The following is a 16,966-nucleotide window of genomic DNA, read 5'->3' as shown; positions in this document are numbered from 1 at the left end:
TAAAACAAATTCGCTCGCGTAATTTATCTCGATTACGTCACCTCGTATGATGAGTAATGAAAAATAAAATTAATCCGCGGCGCGTCACTATCGACAGATACGTAGTATTCGTGCTACGTTTTGGCGGCCGACGTCACTACCGACAGATACGAGTTATTCGCGCTACGTTTTGCCCGTCGAAGGGGACTTACGTATGAATCGCGAATGTACTGAGAACCGTGTCCCACAAGCTCGCAGAGAGGTCTGCTGCTTACTGAAGATCGCCGGTGAGAAGTGTAGAAACTAATGATTTTACGGAGAAAGGATGTCACCTTTTATACCCTCGGGATGGAGGTTTAACAGGAAACAGTCCGTAAGGGATAGCAGATGTATATCTTTCTCTCACGGGATAAATTTACGTATATCTCCCGTTCCTGGTAACTTTCTAATAGAGATATCTTCTAATTAAATCGGGTTAAATTTACTCTACTTTATTTCCGCAAAATTAAGACTTAATAGGGGTGTTTTAAGCACCCTCTAGAACATGTCCTTTAAATACGTAGTTACGGTGACGTCAGCAAAATAGTTGATTTTATATGATTTTTCGTGTTCAAACGAAGGGGAAAGTTTTTAGCTTTCCAACGAGGTATCAGAATAGGTACTCGTGTACTAAATAAGGGAATGGCAGTCTTTAAATTTAAAATGTCAAAATGAAAGGTTGACACCCACGTACTAGTCCTTTCCACCACTCTTGGCCTTTTTAGGCCAATAGAATTTTACTAAGTTTTAATAAAACTATTTGGAGCCGCAGAAAACGTTTCATTCGATATTTACCTTTCGGACGAACATTATTACGTGAAAATACTATAATATTATACTTAACATTTCAACTTAAATATATAAATGCTTAATCCTAACAAGATGTTATTTACAAGCGACTACAAATTTATTTCGTCCTTAATAGTGGCTTTTCCATAGTAATCTAAACGTAACCTTGAATCTATTTTTATCTGGCAACTCAACACAGCCGGGCCGTAAATTCTAGTCGAACAGAATTCAGTTAAGGTTCAAGGTCACGCGCCAGTCTGTGTTTTTAGTCGCAGTATTTGATTCTTTTATTACTTAGGAGGCAATTAAGATTTATTATTGTTTATGGGTAGAAACCCATCTATACCAGAATCTCAAGTTTTTCCAATTGTTACTTTTACAATATTCATTATAGTCAGCAAGTTATAGCATTAACAAAATCTATAATTATAATTACGCGTCTATAGATATAGATACGCGTTTACAATATTTTTATAACGGTAGTTAACTCCTATCTTGTATTGATAAAATTAGTATTAAAATTCCTTATTCATAATTATACAGTATATAAATTTATAAATATTCAATTTTCTTTTCCAATTTTCATACACTTCCATTATAGCTATAAAAGTTATTGAAGCATGTACCTGCTTAATTTTACGTAAACAATCTCTCCCATAACTTATTTTCTAAGTTTAATGGAGATTTCCCGGAAATTATTTCCGAAATAGATCGATTTGAAATTTCATGGCGTGTCATTTCGAGGTCTGCGGTCACAGCGTTTCAATTACACTTGAACAGTCTCGATTCTCCGAGGCGAAATTTTTTTCGTAAAATTTTATTACATTTTACAAAGAAAAGGTTAACAACATACATTTTACTTCCTAATACTAAACGATTACGCTAGTGGTTACCTGTTCATAGTCTTTTTGACCATTTCATTCTTGATTCTTCCATAGTTTAGGACCATGGGACTTATATATTCTGTTTGTACCTCGTCGTGAGGTTGTCGCACGGCTATTGAGAAGTAGAATTGACTACAAGGCTAGATTTGTATAGTTATGTCGTTAAACCATACTCTGCCATAAACACTAACTGAAGGTCGGCGTTTTTGTCCGTGTCAAATGCTCACCCTTAATAAAGACATAACTGTATATGTCTAGTCTCAATTCACCATTGCCACACCTCAGGACTCAGTAATATGCAAAGCGATAAAGCAACAGTAAAGCATATTCAAAATAAAATACACAAAATCTGCGCATGCACACAAAGTTTTTCTTTTACTTTTTATAATTAATATTCGCCCAGATTCAGGTCTTAAAATTCTAATTAATAAAAGAAAATTATATAATTCAATAATTCTGAAGTTAAAAATTTTGTTTCGAGGACGGTGAGTGCTGTATGGGACGACTACTGCTTTTCCTGCCGAGGGACAACCGCAAGGAAGAGGACTCACGGAGACGCTCCCTTTACGACCCATGGACAGAAGTAGAGTTCGACTTCCCGTCGCGAATCACGTTCCCGCTTACTAGAAAATACGGCATAGTACCATGATATGCCAGGGAGACTCCCCTGACAATACCTTTAACATTAAATTACATAGGGTCATTTAAACCTATTCAATCTAACGCTCAATACTCCTAGCTATATATTACATTCTACAAGAATTTGAAATCAATCCCAATCAAGAGAATTATTTTTCGCAGCTCCGAATACTAATAAGGACTTAGCGTGAAAGTTACGAACTTCCCCACGCCTAAATTAGCAACGCTCTCTTCATTTCGCAGCTCCGAATACTAATAAGGACTTAGCGTGAAAGTTACAAACTTCCCCACGCCTAGATTAGCAACACGTCTTCATTTCGCAGCTCCGAATACTATTAGGGGCTTAGCGTGGAAGTCAAGGACTTCCCCATGCCCTAATTAGCAACACTTTCTTCGTTTTGCTCTCCCCGAAGACTTATTTCTTTCTCGCTTCGAGAAAAGACTCGTTTGCTTCGATAATAGACTTATTTCTTTATCGCTCCTCTCGAAGACTTGTTGTTTGCTCCGATAATAGACTTATTTCTTTATCGCTCCTCTCGAAGACTTGTGGTTTGCTCCGATAATAGACTTATTTCTTTATCGCTCCTCTCGAAGACTTGTTGTTTGCTTTGATAATAGACTTATTTCTTTATCGCTCCTCTCAAAGACTTGTTGTTTGCTTCGATAATAGACTTATTTCTTTATCGCTCCTCTCGAAGACTTGTGGTTTGCTCCGATAATAGACTTATTTCTTTATCGCTCCTCTCGAAGACTTGTGGTTTGCTCCGATAATAGACTTATTTCTTTATCGCTCCTCTCGAAGACTTGTTTGTTTCGCAGCTCCGAATACTAATAAGGACTTAGCGTGAAAGTCACGGACTTCCCCACGCCTTAATTAGCAACACGTTCTTCGTTTCGCTCTCCCCGAAGACTTATTTCTCTTTCGCTTCGAGAAAAGACTTGTTTTTCGCTTCGATCAGAGACTTATTTCTTTATCGCTCCTCTCGAAGTCTTATCGCTCGCTTCGATAATAGACTTATTTCTTTATCGCTCCTCTCGAAGACTTATAGCTCGGTTTAGTTAGAGACTTAGCTTACAGGCGATGGCGGTAGCGATCGCTTTGAGCGACGCTTACCTGATCGGCCTATACGCTGATACTGACGTTTGGGGGGCGCATTCCGGATGGGGGCGTCTCGTAAGACAGCGTCCAACGCATCCCGCCACTCGCCAAAGGTAGTACCTTGATCTTTGCTCCAGGGCGTTGGGAAGTTGGTCCTCGCAGGGCGCCGCCCTCCCAACCGTCCCACTCTCCTAAATTCTCTCTTGGGGGGCGCTATCTTGATGGGGGCGTCTTGTAAGACTGCGTCCAACGCATCCAGCCTCTCGCCAAGGATCCTCTCTTCATTAGATATTGTCGAGTCAACAATTCTTTCCACTTCAGCTTCCCCATCGCTAAGTTCGGAATCTGTTCCTGAACTCGCCAGTAGTTCTTCCCGCGCACATTCCTGCGCATCCATACGACGTTCTGACAGGGCGTGCACTCCCTCGTCTCTGTCGTTGGTAGCTGTGGAAAGCGGTGCAGGCGGTTCCACTGGGTCGTCCGCACTTTCACTAGTTACATTCCCTTCAGCCATGGCTGACGGAATGTAAGGTCTGATCTGATCGACGTGGAATTTATAAGGTCTTCCGCGACGATTAACAAAATATTGGGTCTTTCCCACTTTCATGATTATGGTATGAGGCCCTGACCACCGGGCGTCGAGGCCGGCGCAGACTCCGGGCCTCTTCTTCGGGTGTTCTTTAGTATAAACTTTACACCCCACTTCATATGCCAGCGGCTCAACGCCAGAGTTGGTACCCATTTTTCGGAAATACTCTTTCTGATGGGCCGAAACCGCTATATTCATTTCGTCGCGATCAAGCCTAACTCGATCGTCGCTTTCTGGCCGTAGGGGATTATTAAAATGCCCCGGTCGGCAAATAGGATATCCCCACAATACTTCCGCAGGAGAGAAGCCAGACGCGGCGTTCTTCCTGCAACGTAGGTCGTACATAATGTCGTTCAAGTGTATGTCCCATTCGTCGTGAGAATCGCTCTCCAGACGAACACGGAGTCCTTTCTTGATCTCCTGATTCCGGCGTTCGGTAGGATTTGCCCGAGGGTGATAAATACCCGTCGTCCAGTGTTTAATCCCCCACGACTCCATTGCCGCTAGCCATTTCGGATGATCGAATTGCGTGCCGTTATCTGTAAGGATAGCTCGAGGGTATCCGTACCTTTTGAGGATCTGCTCTTCCACAAGCGGTAAAATCGCAGTAACCATTGCAGAACGCATGGCAAACGCTTCCACCCATCGCGAGAACATATCGGACATGACAAGTACGTATTTGTTACGCTTCTTCGTAACGGGATATGGACCCATTAGATCTAGCGTGAGTATCTCCCAAGGTCTCACAGCCTCGATATGCGAGGTCTGCGGGGCAGGAGGCTGCAACGCTCCTCGCTTGCGCGTCGCGCAGATCTTACAGGCGCGCACATATTTCTGGACATCGCATCGTCGCCTATTCCAAAAATACCATTCTCTTATTGATCGGTCAGTTTCAGTGGCACCCGGATGTCCACACTGATCGTGATATATTTCTATTACTGTTCTTCTTAAATTTTCCGGTACTACTAATCGAGGGTTTAATTCGCTGTCAACGTGTACTAAAATCCCGTCGCGTACAGTCAGTCCAGTAGGCCTCCTCCTCACATGAGCGGGAGAATCGAGAGACGCCATCAGTTCAATAAACTGTGGATCCGTCCTTTGCTTCGTAATTATCTCTTCCCGAATGTTTACCGCCTCTAGCAACAGTACTGCTACTTCCGGTCGTCTCGTCGGAGCTGCCATACGAGCACACTCTACTTCTGGGCTTAAAGTCGCACCCGCAGGGTTCTGGGGAAATCTTGACAGATGATCAGCGAGGTGATTCTCCTTTCCTGGGCAATGTTCTGTCTCGAAATCGAACTCCGATAACAGCATTGCCCATCTGGCCAACTTCCCCTTCTGATTCTTTGCAGTATTTAACCACGTTAAGGCTTGGTTGTCGGTTATTAATTTAAACTTTCTGTCCTCCAGGTAACCACGGTACTTAGTGATTCCCCAGACGGCAGCCATTGTTTCTAATTCATTAATATGATAACGAGCTTCCACCTCATTAACGCGCTTACTCGCAAAGGAAACGACATCACGACCACCGTCTTCCTTTGGCTGGAATAAAACGGCCGCAATGCCATGTCCGCTAGCATCCGTTTGAAGGCAAAAGGATCTAGTAAAGTCGGGTCGGGCTAATCTCAAAGGCTGTGATAGGGCACGCTTTATTTTACGAAAGGCGTCCTCAGCTTCATCGTTCCACTGAAATCGTACAGTGGTTCGGAGTAATCTCGTCAATGGCGCCGCCATCTCAGCGAAACGAGTTACATACTCCCTCAGCCAATTGCAAAGGCCGAGGAAGGCACGCACCTCCCTTCGAGTCTTTGGCACCGCCGCAGCTTCTACTTCTGCTAGATGATGAGTCTGCGGTTCATTTCCCGTGGCCGTAATATGATGTCCCAGATAGTCTACTTCTTGTCTACCTATCTGGCATTTTTTTGGCGCGACGCGAAGTTCATGATACTGCAGCCTCTCAAACACGATTCGCAAGTGCTGCGCGTGTTCTTCCCATGTATCGCTATAAATGATAATATCATCGAGGTAGACGAGGCAAATCTTGTTGACGAGTCCAATGAGAACCTCTTGAGACATGAGTCTTTGAAACGACCCCACCGCGCCCTTCAAACCGAACGGCAACACGCGAAACTGGTAACAACCACCATCAGCAGTCGTAAACGCAGTTAAGGGTTTAGTGCTAGGGTGTAATTTCACCTGCCAGTATCCATTTTTAAGGTCCAATGAACTAAAGATTTTTGCCGTTCCCAGATCTTTCAATGTTTCCAAGATCAGAGGTAAGGTAGTTGCTTCATCCACTGTCAAAGTATTAAGCTTTCGATAATCGACGCAGAACCTCGAGGTCCCATCTTTCTTCGGCACCAAAACGATGGGTGAGGAGTAGGGACTCGAACTCGGCTCGATTATTCCATCGACCATCATTTGTTCGACATCTTCCTGAATCTGTCTTCGTTTCTGTTCCGACTGGCGATAAGGGCCCAGACGGAATGGAGTCTCCTTATTCAAGAAGATGCGAAACTCAGTTGTGCGGCACGGAGGTCCAGTTTCAGCAAAACGGTCTCTAAAGTCTTCCATGACTTCAGTCAACGCGATCCGTGCCGATTCTGGAATTCCGAGCGCAAGCTCTGCTAATTTTACAGGACCACATGGCAGTGGTTCCCGCGTTGTTTTACAGTACAATGTCTGCCTTATGCCGTCGCCGTAATGTAAACAGCGACGCTTCATATCGACGACTGCTTCTTGCTTTTCTAGCCAATCCAGACCTATTAATAGGTCTATATGAAGGTCCTTCGAAACATAAGCCGGTATTTCTATCGGTGTGTCTCGAAGAAAACCCTTCACATTGACGACGCCTTCAGTGCACAGTGATCCACCCCCGGCCGTGGTCAAAGTCAGAGGCCTCCCGCACGGCTCAATTGGAGGGCGAAGTAGGTCACTACGCACCAAGGAGTGCGTCGCACCTGTATCGATGACAGCCTCATAGTCTGTTTCTATTCCGAAGATACGGAAGGGCAGTGTGAGGAGGTGACCTCCGATCAATTTCGGTGCGCCCCTACCCCATGCACTGTATACTCCCGCAGAGGGCATACCATTCAACACGGCGGCGTTCGACCCGCTATTAATTTCAAATATATTACACTTATCACTATTAAATATTTCAAACTTATCACTAGCATTTAAAGCACTCTTATTACTAACATTTTTATCAAATTTAATATTTAAATCTTTAGGAGGTAAACTATTTTTATTACGTGCAATTGCAGTAGTTGGCAATTTCTCTTCACCCGACGCATCCAACGTACTACCTACAATTGTCCACGTACTTCTGACTACGCTATTTGGACGGTCTGCAGTCGTTACAGATGGTAGTGTCTTTTGACACGCCGCAAAATTCTGTCCCCGACTACACCTGTCCCTAGGATCTAAAATATTTACAGAACCGAGAAAATCCGTAGATATTTTGCTTTGTTGGTCATGGGCCGCCGTAGCTGAGTCCCATAACTCTTGTTCTCCGTTATTGAGTATATCACCGCCTTTGAGACGATGATCATACACAACAACTCTTTCGTCACTATATCTAACTTTATCTATATACATTAAGTTCATGTTTCTTAATTCAAACTTAACGCTATCAAAATTAATCTTATTAAGCTTACGTAACTTATTTTTAATAATCTTAATACTAAAGGACTTACATTTACTTGATTTTTGTTTAAGATAACGATTATAGTCATCTAATGCTATGAGCTCTTCTTCATTAAGTTTATTTCGCCTTAATTTACCGAAGGTATTAATGTTTTGTAGTCGACGATTAGTTCGACTCTTCCTAATAATATTCTTAACGTCAGCCTCGTGGGGTCTGTTCGCCAATTTAAAAGGTGAGTCCCTTCCTAAAGTTTCGTTGCTCGATTGCAACGACGATCGACTATCTAAACTACATACATCGCTATTAATATCAAGTAAACTGCCAGCTTCGGCTTTAGTATAGTTAGTACTATTAATATTTTTACACAAATGGTTAGCGGAAGCACAATAATTCGTTAAATTATTTGTTACAAGAGATCTGTCGTCAGTACCGACGAGACTACAGTTACTTACGTTTGCCGATGTTCTCAGCACACCAAGAGCGCCACTGCTTACGCCTTCGCCGCATCCACTGCTAGCTGTCTTTAACTGCTTATCTTGATAACCTTCTTCCTTGTTGCCAACATTTATTTCATAACTTCCTAATTCTAATTTATCTAAAAACTTTTTAAATTCTATTTCGCCGCCGGTAAAAGAATTATTAGCTCGCGAAGTCTCAACATTGGACAACGTCTTACCGCTATTCTTTTTATTAAGATTTTCTACTATTTTACTAGCAGAATTATTAATATCGCGTTTGCGATAATTCTCCGGTCTTACGCTGCTATCCTTTACAAGAGGACCTGTACAAAGATTAACTTGGCTACTGGGGCCAGCTTCGACCTCACAGTGAACCTTAGGGTTAAATGATTTCACCGGAAGGGTGTCCTTCAGTTCACTTTCACAGTTAACCCTATTCGCCAGAAGAGCGTCTATGTCACTAGCTAGAACTCGGCTGAACGGCGTTCGAAGAACGTTCGTGTCACCTTCTTGAGTCTTTTCTTCGGCGGTCCGCCAGTGTTCGTCGTCTTGGAGCCATCGACGATCAACCCGGCCCGCGAGCCGTCTTCATGGCTCCTTTCTGGTCTGCTGAGCTGCTTGCCTGTCTGGGCAATCCTTGTTTTCATGGAAGCCAGGACAATGTTGACAACGCCTTTGTCTGGCACTGCCTCGCTCTTCAACGCGAGGACGTGGGCGGTACGCAGGTCTTTCTGAATCGTTTTGCTGGTCTGATTGCCGTGGAGGCCTTTTATCAACAGCCTCCGTGGTCTTATCAGATTTCGCGTTAGTCTCTTGTACCGAACGCGGCTTCTCGCGCCAAGTATTTTGCTGAGCGGGCCTCTTTTCATTATTCGCCTTGACGGCATTTGCTGGAGATGGCACGGAAGCCAATGCCGATTTCAATGGTCGAAGTGTATGAGCTACTTCAAGCAGCTCGTCCATCGTCTTCCATTTCTCTTGATTAACCCTTATCTGATCGCTCACAGTGAGTAGGTCATAAAAGGTCGAAGCCAGGGTTTCCGACTTCATCTCTGGAAGGAGTACCTCGGCTAACTCCATCTTCTTCAGGAGGAAACCATAAGCTCCCTCTTGAGGTCCTTGCTCTTTATGTTCGAGCTCCGTTCGTTGAGCACGACGTCTTGAAGGCGATTCGAAGTGCTCTTTCAGGTCGTTACTAAACGACCGCCAACTGTCCGATGTGTCAATATTCTTGGCCCAAGTCTTGGCCTCTCCTCTGAGCTGACGCATAGCCAACTCTGTCCAATTCTCAGCTGGGTACTTCACAGCTTCGCAATATTCTCTGCAGCGTCGGAGAAAAAGTTCAACGCTCTGCTTTGGGCTACCCTCATAGGTGGAATGGAGTTCCGGCTTAACATGGCACGGGGTACACACGGCTGGTTCTGGTGGTGCCATTTTTTGTTTGGGATCCGACGTGCTTACTTGCAAAAATGAATCCTCTTCGGGGAATACTTGCGCATTTTGCAAGCCTTCTTCCAATATGAAGTCTTATTCTACACTCGGACCCGGAACAGGGTTCGGCATAATTTCTTCGAATTCCTCCGTCCCCTGGAGTTGGAAGAAGCGGACCTTCGACCGTAAATTCATATAAAAATTCAGCTATCGATTGCGCCGGTTTTCAGCTTCCTACGACCACCCGTTCGTCTGCAATCGACGTTTAAAGTATTTTGAGGGCATGCGCTGCTTGTCGCTGATAACCCTGAAGGCTTGCAACTCCTGTTACAAGCGTCCAATCTTCTCCGTTTAAAATCTTATATTGTAATAGGTACAGGCCTTCATGTACCTATACCCATGACGTCACGGTAATTATGATAATTATCGAGATTTTAATATACAAAGTAGTATAAATTTATTTTTTTCAAAATTTTTTTTCTTTGTCTGGGTTCTTGTACCTATACTTGTATGGTACTCAACTTTATATTAGAAAAAAGCTTAAAAATTCACACGAAATTTTTATTGTGCATTTTATTCTTAATTCTATTATTTCTGTTACGGTGAGTAACACAATTTATTTTTATACTTTCTTTATGGCTTAAAAGGGTCAGAGAGATCCTTTGGATAGTCTCATCGACATACTTTTGCTTAATGTCGGTATCTGACTCTAATAAATTACCAAAAGTATTTATTTTATTTATTCTTTCCTTTTCCAAGTAAATCAAGAAAAGTATTCTATATATAGTTGCCTTTACGTATATATTCTTCTCCGAATTATATTTTTCAAAAGTATTCATCACTGGTTCCTCGTTAATGCGAGTTACACTTTATTTCATTGTACTCACATTTATAAAGTTGAGGTAGATCGCTCTTGTAGCTCCGGTATAAGGTTCTTAAAACCTCTCAGGTAACCACAATTCATTGATACACTTCACAATATATTGTTTTTAAAATCTTTTAGTAGATCTTAGTTGTAGGATCGTTCAGGTTTTCGCAACCTGAAGATGCCGCACGCATTTGGGCGCCATAATGACATGACCCGGCTCACGGCTAGCTCAATAATGCTACCGGGCCGTCACTGAGGAGACTAGTGATGAATTAGGAGAGGTGGATCTCCTTTGTAGTATCACAACTTTTGAATTCCCGAATAAAACTCTCAGCTGGTGTGGTGCCGAATTTATTCAGGTACTAGAGTTCACGGTCACACAATAAGATTAACTGTCATTGTTCCCGTAATTAAATCTCATTAAAGTATCAGCAAACTATTTATTTGTTCACTATAGGATCTCTGTGAAATCTTTCACAAATTCCCGAAAAGTCACACCTAATTCAGAGAATGTATACGCAGATATTCTTTGGATATTTTTAATTCATGAAATATTTTCCCATAAGAAAGAAAATATAAATTATTCTTTGGTCACACAGTATTAGGTTTATAAAAGAATAGAATTATTTTATTGTTGTTTATAAAGTTTATTTATGTTCACAGTGTATTTACAAATATTTATTTGTGTTTACAGACTTGTTTACAAAAGGTTTGCTTAATGTTTACAAATTTATTTACTAAAATTTGTTTACTAAAATTTATTTTATAATTATGTTTACTTAATAAAGTTTCAAAAATTTATTTTATAATTATGTTTACTTAATAAAGTTTCAAAAATTTATTTTATAATCCCGAAAAGATTTGTAAAATTTATTATTATAGACTGAGTTTATTAATTTGTTTTTATAAAACAAATTCGCTCGCGTAATTTATCTCGATTACGTCACCTCGTATGATGAGTAATGAAAAATAAAATTAATCCGCGGCGCGTCACTATCGACAGATACGTAGTATTCGTGCTACGTTTTGGCGGCCGACGTCACTACCGACAGATACGAGTTATTCGCGCTACGTTTTGCCCGTCGAAGGGGACTTACGTATGAATCGCGAATGTACTGAGAACCGTGTCCCACAAGCTCGCAGAGAGGTCTGCTGCTTACTGAAGATCGCCGGTGAGAAGTGTAGAAACTAATGATTTTACGGAGAAAGGATGTCACCTTTTATACCCTCGGGATGGAGGTTTAACAGGAAACAGTCCGTAAGGGATAGCAGATGTATATCTTTCTCTCACGGGATAAATTTACGTATATCTCCCGTTCCTGGTAACTTTCTAATAGAGATATCTTCTAATTAAATCGGGTTAAATTTACTCTACTTTATTTCCGCAAAATTAAGACTTAATAGGGGTGTTTTAAGCACCCTCTAGAACATGTCCTTTAAATACGTAGTTACGGTGACGTCAGCAAAATAGTTGATTTTATATGATTTTTCGTGTTCAAACGAAGGGGAAAGTTTTTAGCTTTCCAACGAGGTATCAGAATAGGTACTCGTGTACTAAATAAGGGAATGGCAGTCTTTAAATTTAAAATGTCAAAATGAAAGGTTGACACCCACGTACTAGTCCTTTCCACCACTCTTGGCCTTTTTAGGCCAATAGAATTTTACTAAGTTTTAATAAAACTATTTGGAGCCGCAGAAAACGTTTCATTCGATATTTACCTTTCGGACGAACATTATTACGTGAAAATACTATAATATTATACTTAACATTTCAACTTAAATATATAAATGCTTAATCCTAACAAGATGTTATTTACAAGCGACTACAAATTTATTTCGTCCTTAATAGTGGCTTTTCCATAGTAATCTAAACGTAACCTTGAATCTATTTTTATCTGGCAACTCAACACAGCCGGGCCGTAAATTCTAGTCGAACAGAATTCAGTTAAGGTTCAAGGTCACGCGCCAGTCTGTGTTTTTAGTCGCAGTATTTGATTCTTTTATTACTTAGGAGGCAATTAAGATTTATTATTGTTTATGGGTAGAAACCCATCTATACCAGAATCTCAAGTTTTTCCAATTGTTACTTTTACAATATTCATTATAGTCAGCAAGTTATAGCATTAACAAAATCTATAATTATAATTACGCGTCTATAGATATAGATACGCGTTTACAATATTTTTATAACGGTAGTTAACTCCTATCTTGTATTGATAAAATTAGTATTAAAATTCCTTATTCATAATTATACAGTATATAAATTTATAAATATTCAATTTTCTTTTCCAATTTTCATACACTTCCATTATAGCTATAAAAGTTATTGAAGCATGTACCTGCTTAATTTTACGTAAACAATCTCTCCCATAACTTATTTTCTAAGTTTAATGGAGATTTCCCGGAAATTATTTCCGAAATAGATCGATTTGAAATTTCATGGCGTGTCATTTCGAGGTCTGCGGTCACAGCGTTTCAATTACACTTGAACAGTCTCGATTCTCCGAGGCGAAATTTTTTTCGTAAAATTTTATTACATTTTACAAAGAAAAGGTTAACAACATACATTTTACTTCCTAATACTAAACGATTACGCTAGTGGTTACCTGTTCATAGTCTTTTTGACCATTTCATTCTTGATTCTTCCATAGTTTAGGACCATGGGACTTATATATTCTGTTTGTACCTCGTCGTGAGGTTGTCGCACGGCTATTGAGAAGTAGAATTGACTACAAGGCTAGATTTGTATAGTTATGTCGTTAAACCATACTCTGCCATAAACACTAACTGAAGGTCGGCGTTTTTGTCCGTGTCACTACCTACCGTTATTATTTATCACTGCTCTTATGTGAAACCTATTACTTACGTAATTTTCTCTTGCTCGGCGTCGCTCTAACCATGTCATATTATATTCTGTCAAAACTATCGAACTTCACGTTTATGTGGTATGTTTATAACATATATAATCACTTTTGATACATCCAACAAGCCTATTACAATGTCATTCATCACTATCAATCAATCAATAGAACTGAATAAAGTATTGAAAACTTTATTTATTTAATTTTATATACACAGTTTTTTGACCTTGTGTGATCCTAAGAAGATCATATGGACCTGTACAGAGTGGAGGTTTTTATTTATGTTTTTACATAAAATAGATTATGCTAGCCTATTAAGTCTATCAACCTATTAAGTCCATACTCTTACTCCAAACAAACATTGAAAAATAAAATGTGTATTTGCTAGACCCAGGATTCGAACCTGGAACTCACAACATTATAAGCTGACATATATAATTATATACATTTTAGCAGGACAATCACAGCAATTTAGTGAAATAGTATTGTATTTAGTTATAGAAATTAAACAATCTCAGTTTTTTTTTTAAATTATAATATATAGGTATATATATAATAAATATGATATGTTATTCTTTTGTCACTACAACATGCCATGTTGCTCAATGACAGTAGTGTAGTGAATATAAATATATCAATCACAAACAACCAGGCTTTGAGAAAATGACATAAATGTATTTTGACCTCATCGTGATCGAACCATGGGGTTTTTTTACAAACACTTCAAGTATTCATAATTTGTTTGTTATATATTTTTAATGGATTTTTTATTGACTTAATAGGTGGGTGATAAGTTTTTATATACTTTATTGTATTGATTTTTATATACGATAGAGTTAATAGTGATTGTTATCAGAAACCCGGGTCATAAAACACGACTCAAATGGAATAATACAAAACTTAAATCCAATAGAATTTAAATTTAAATTCCATCAAGTACCTTTGGTCGATAGTATTAATATTACTGATGATTTTAGCTCGGCTAAAACCGTAAATAATGTAAAAAAAACAAGAAATGTTTTTTAAACACATTTACATATGTGTATTATTGTCATATTTTCTTGATAAACGATGTGATTATTTTATTACATTTGGGTTTGTTTATAGTTATAATAAGTAACCAAAAAGTCTAAAAACTCAACATAAACGATAGATCAATAATTGACGTTGTGTCAAATAACTAATCTAATTAAGTACCTCTATATCAGGGGTGGGCAAACTGCGGCCCGCGGGCCGCATGTGGCCCGCCGGGTATTTTTTTGAGGCCCGTTATCATTAATTGTACTTCTGATTACGAATAACTTTTTTATAATTTTTTAAAAAATATTGATAATAGATTAAAATTTGAAGAATTTGTTGCTTCATAAATGTATTATCTCAGTACGTCTTCCTTACGTCTCGTCTCACACTATGTAACCACTATTTTCTACGTTGAACATCGTGACACATTTAAATACTTTTAACTCCGCGTTGCCAGGAAAAAAAATATATGCCCATGATATGGTAAAAAGTTTGAATGGATTTCAATTAAAACTCTAGTTATTCCTTCGACAAATATCGAATAACAACGTCGACCACTTTCCAACTTTGAAGTTGCTGAATATATCAGAATATAAATTTGAAGAATATGGTAAAATTATTAAAGCTCTGAATGACGATTTTTCACAAAGATTTGGTGACTTCCGAAAAATCGAGACAAGTTTAGCAATAGTACGCGATCCATTTTCAATAGATATTGATAGTGTACCGACAGAGCTATAACTTGATATTACTGATCTGCAGTGTGACACCGATTTAAGAGAATTGCATCGTCGTGAAGAAATTTCCAAATTTTTCAATGCCCTTAATTCAGACAAATTTGACCAACTTAAAGATTATGCAAGAAAAATGTTCATTATTTTTGGATCAATCTATATATGTGAACAAAAGTTTTCGATCATGAACCTCAATAAAAATTCTTTGCGATCAAATATCTCCGATGCCCATTTACAAACAGTTTTGATAATATCAACTACAAAATTAACACCTGAATTTAAAAAAATGTAAAAAATGTACAACAGTTTCATTCTTCTCATAATTTTTTTGTAATGTTTATTTTTCGTGATAATAAATAGTGTATATCTAAAAACGGTATTTTACTTGCGGCCCGCCGCTCATTTTGAATTCTTGAATTTGGCCCTCCATCCAAAAAGTTTGCCCCCCCCCTGCTCTATATGATATACATTTAATAACATTTACAATATTAGTCTTTCTATGATACATGCTCTTATATATGAGGATGCCATTCGTTTGATTGTAGTAAAGGCTTTATTTTAAGCAGGCGTTTCCTGAATGAGTTCCGTGACGAAAAATTAGGGGCTTAGTAGAAAGAAATATCTTTAACAAAACATTACACAATATAATTTTTATTTTGAACAGGTCACTTTTACAGTACAGTTTATATACTAAGATGAATTTTTAATCGCAATCTAGAGTCTGCACATTCCTAGGGTGTTCATCCAAAATTTTCGAATGCGATTTTACGCCAGATATATAATACGCCCGTATAATTGCGTTCATCCAAATTTAGTACATAAGCATCTCGCCGAACCCGAACACCTAATGCCCCTCTACCATAAGTTTAGCGAACCGATTGCTAAATTCGGCAGAGACCATTTTTGACAGATCGCAACTGACAGCCCGCGTTTGTTGATAATTGTCATAGGTACTTGTTTTCTTCCGTATTTCATTATGATGCAGTGTATTATTTTGATTATTGTCTAATGGTACTATCTATTTTACAATTGATTCTATAATTGGTGCTTCGTTTTATTCAATCATGAATTCTTTATTTATAGGTACTAAACTTTGCTTTCGTAGATAAAGCTAATCTACAATGCCGCAAATTTCGTAAAAGCGGCGACGTCTCGATTAGTCTAGTTAACGAGATAGAGTCTCGTTAGTAAATACACATCAGACGCAGATTCATGAAATCAAATAAATACAAGTAATATAATATTTTCAACAACTCAATTCACATGATTATGCTGGCATCGATTTATGCATAATAATTATATGGTAGGTAGGTATACTATCACGATAACCATTCACTTTCATTTGTTTATATTGTAATGATTATTTATTCAATAACGTTTATTCGGCATTCGTATTATCCGGCCATTATGTAGTATTAATCGAAAAATAAAAGAAATAATAATATGAAAGTAAATGTAATAGCGAGTTCAAAATATATGGACCACTAGGGATATCTAGCGGCAAAATGTGAAAAATTGTCATTTATTTGACAGTTAAGTGCCCATAGACATCAAAAACTGACCATAGAGAAAAATATTTTTCTGTTGTAATATAAGGAATACTTGTTTCAAATAGACGCGCATGTACAAACACCGTTATTTGAATGGAGCATAATGGAACAGGGCGGCACCCGTATATACAATTCCGAAGATAAGTGGGTGAACACTCGACAAGTTTTATTACGGCAATAAACGGTTTCGGCGTAAGGTGAGACCGTCATAAACCATTCGGTTCGGCTTATTTCCATGGAAACCCTATTAGTTGACTACTTACTTAATACTAAGAAACGACTAATAGAAGACTACTCTTGTGATTGGTTAATTAAAATTCTCATGTTTGTATCAATAGTTTAACAGGGGTAGTTAACCTCGTCCCTACCGCCCACTAGTG

Source organism: Rhyacophila brunnea, unplaced genomic scaffold (genome assembly GCF_057557595.1).
Source record: "Rhyacophila brunnea isolate RB1 unplaced genomic scaffold, BYU_Rbru_1.0 scaffold_20, whole genome shotgun sequence".
NCBI lineage: Eukaryota > Metazoa > Arthropoda > Insecta > Trichoptera > Rhyacophilidae > Rhyacophila > Rhyacophila brunnea.
This window is presented reverse-complemented; position numbering follows the sequence as displayed.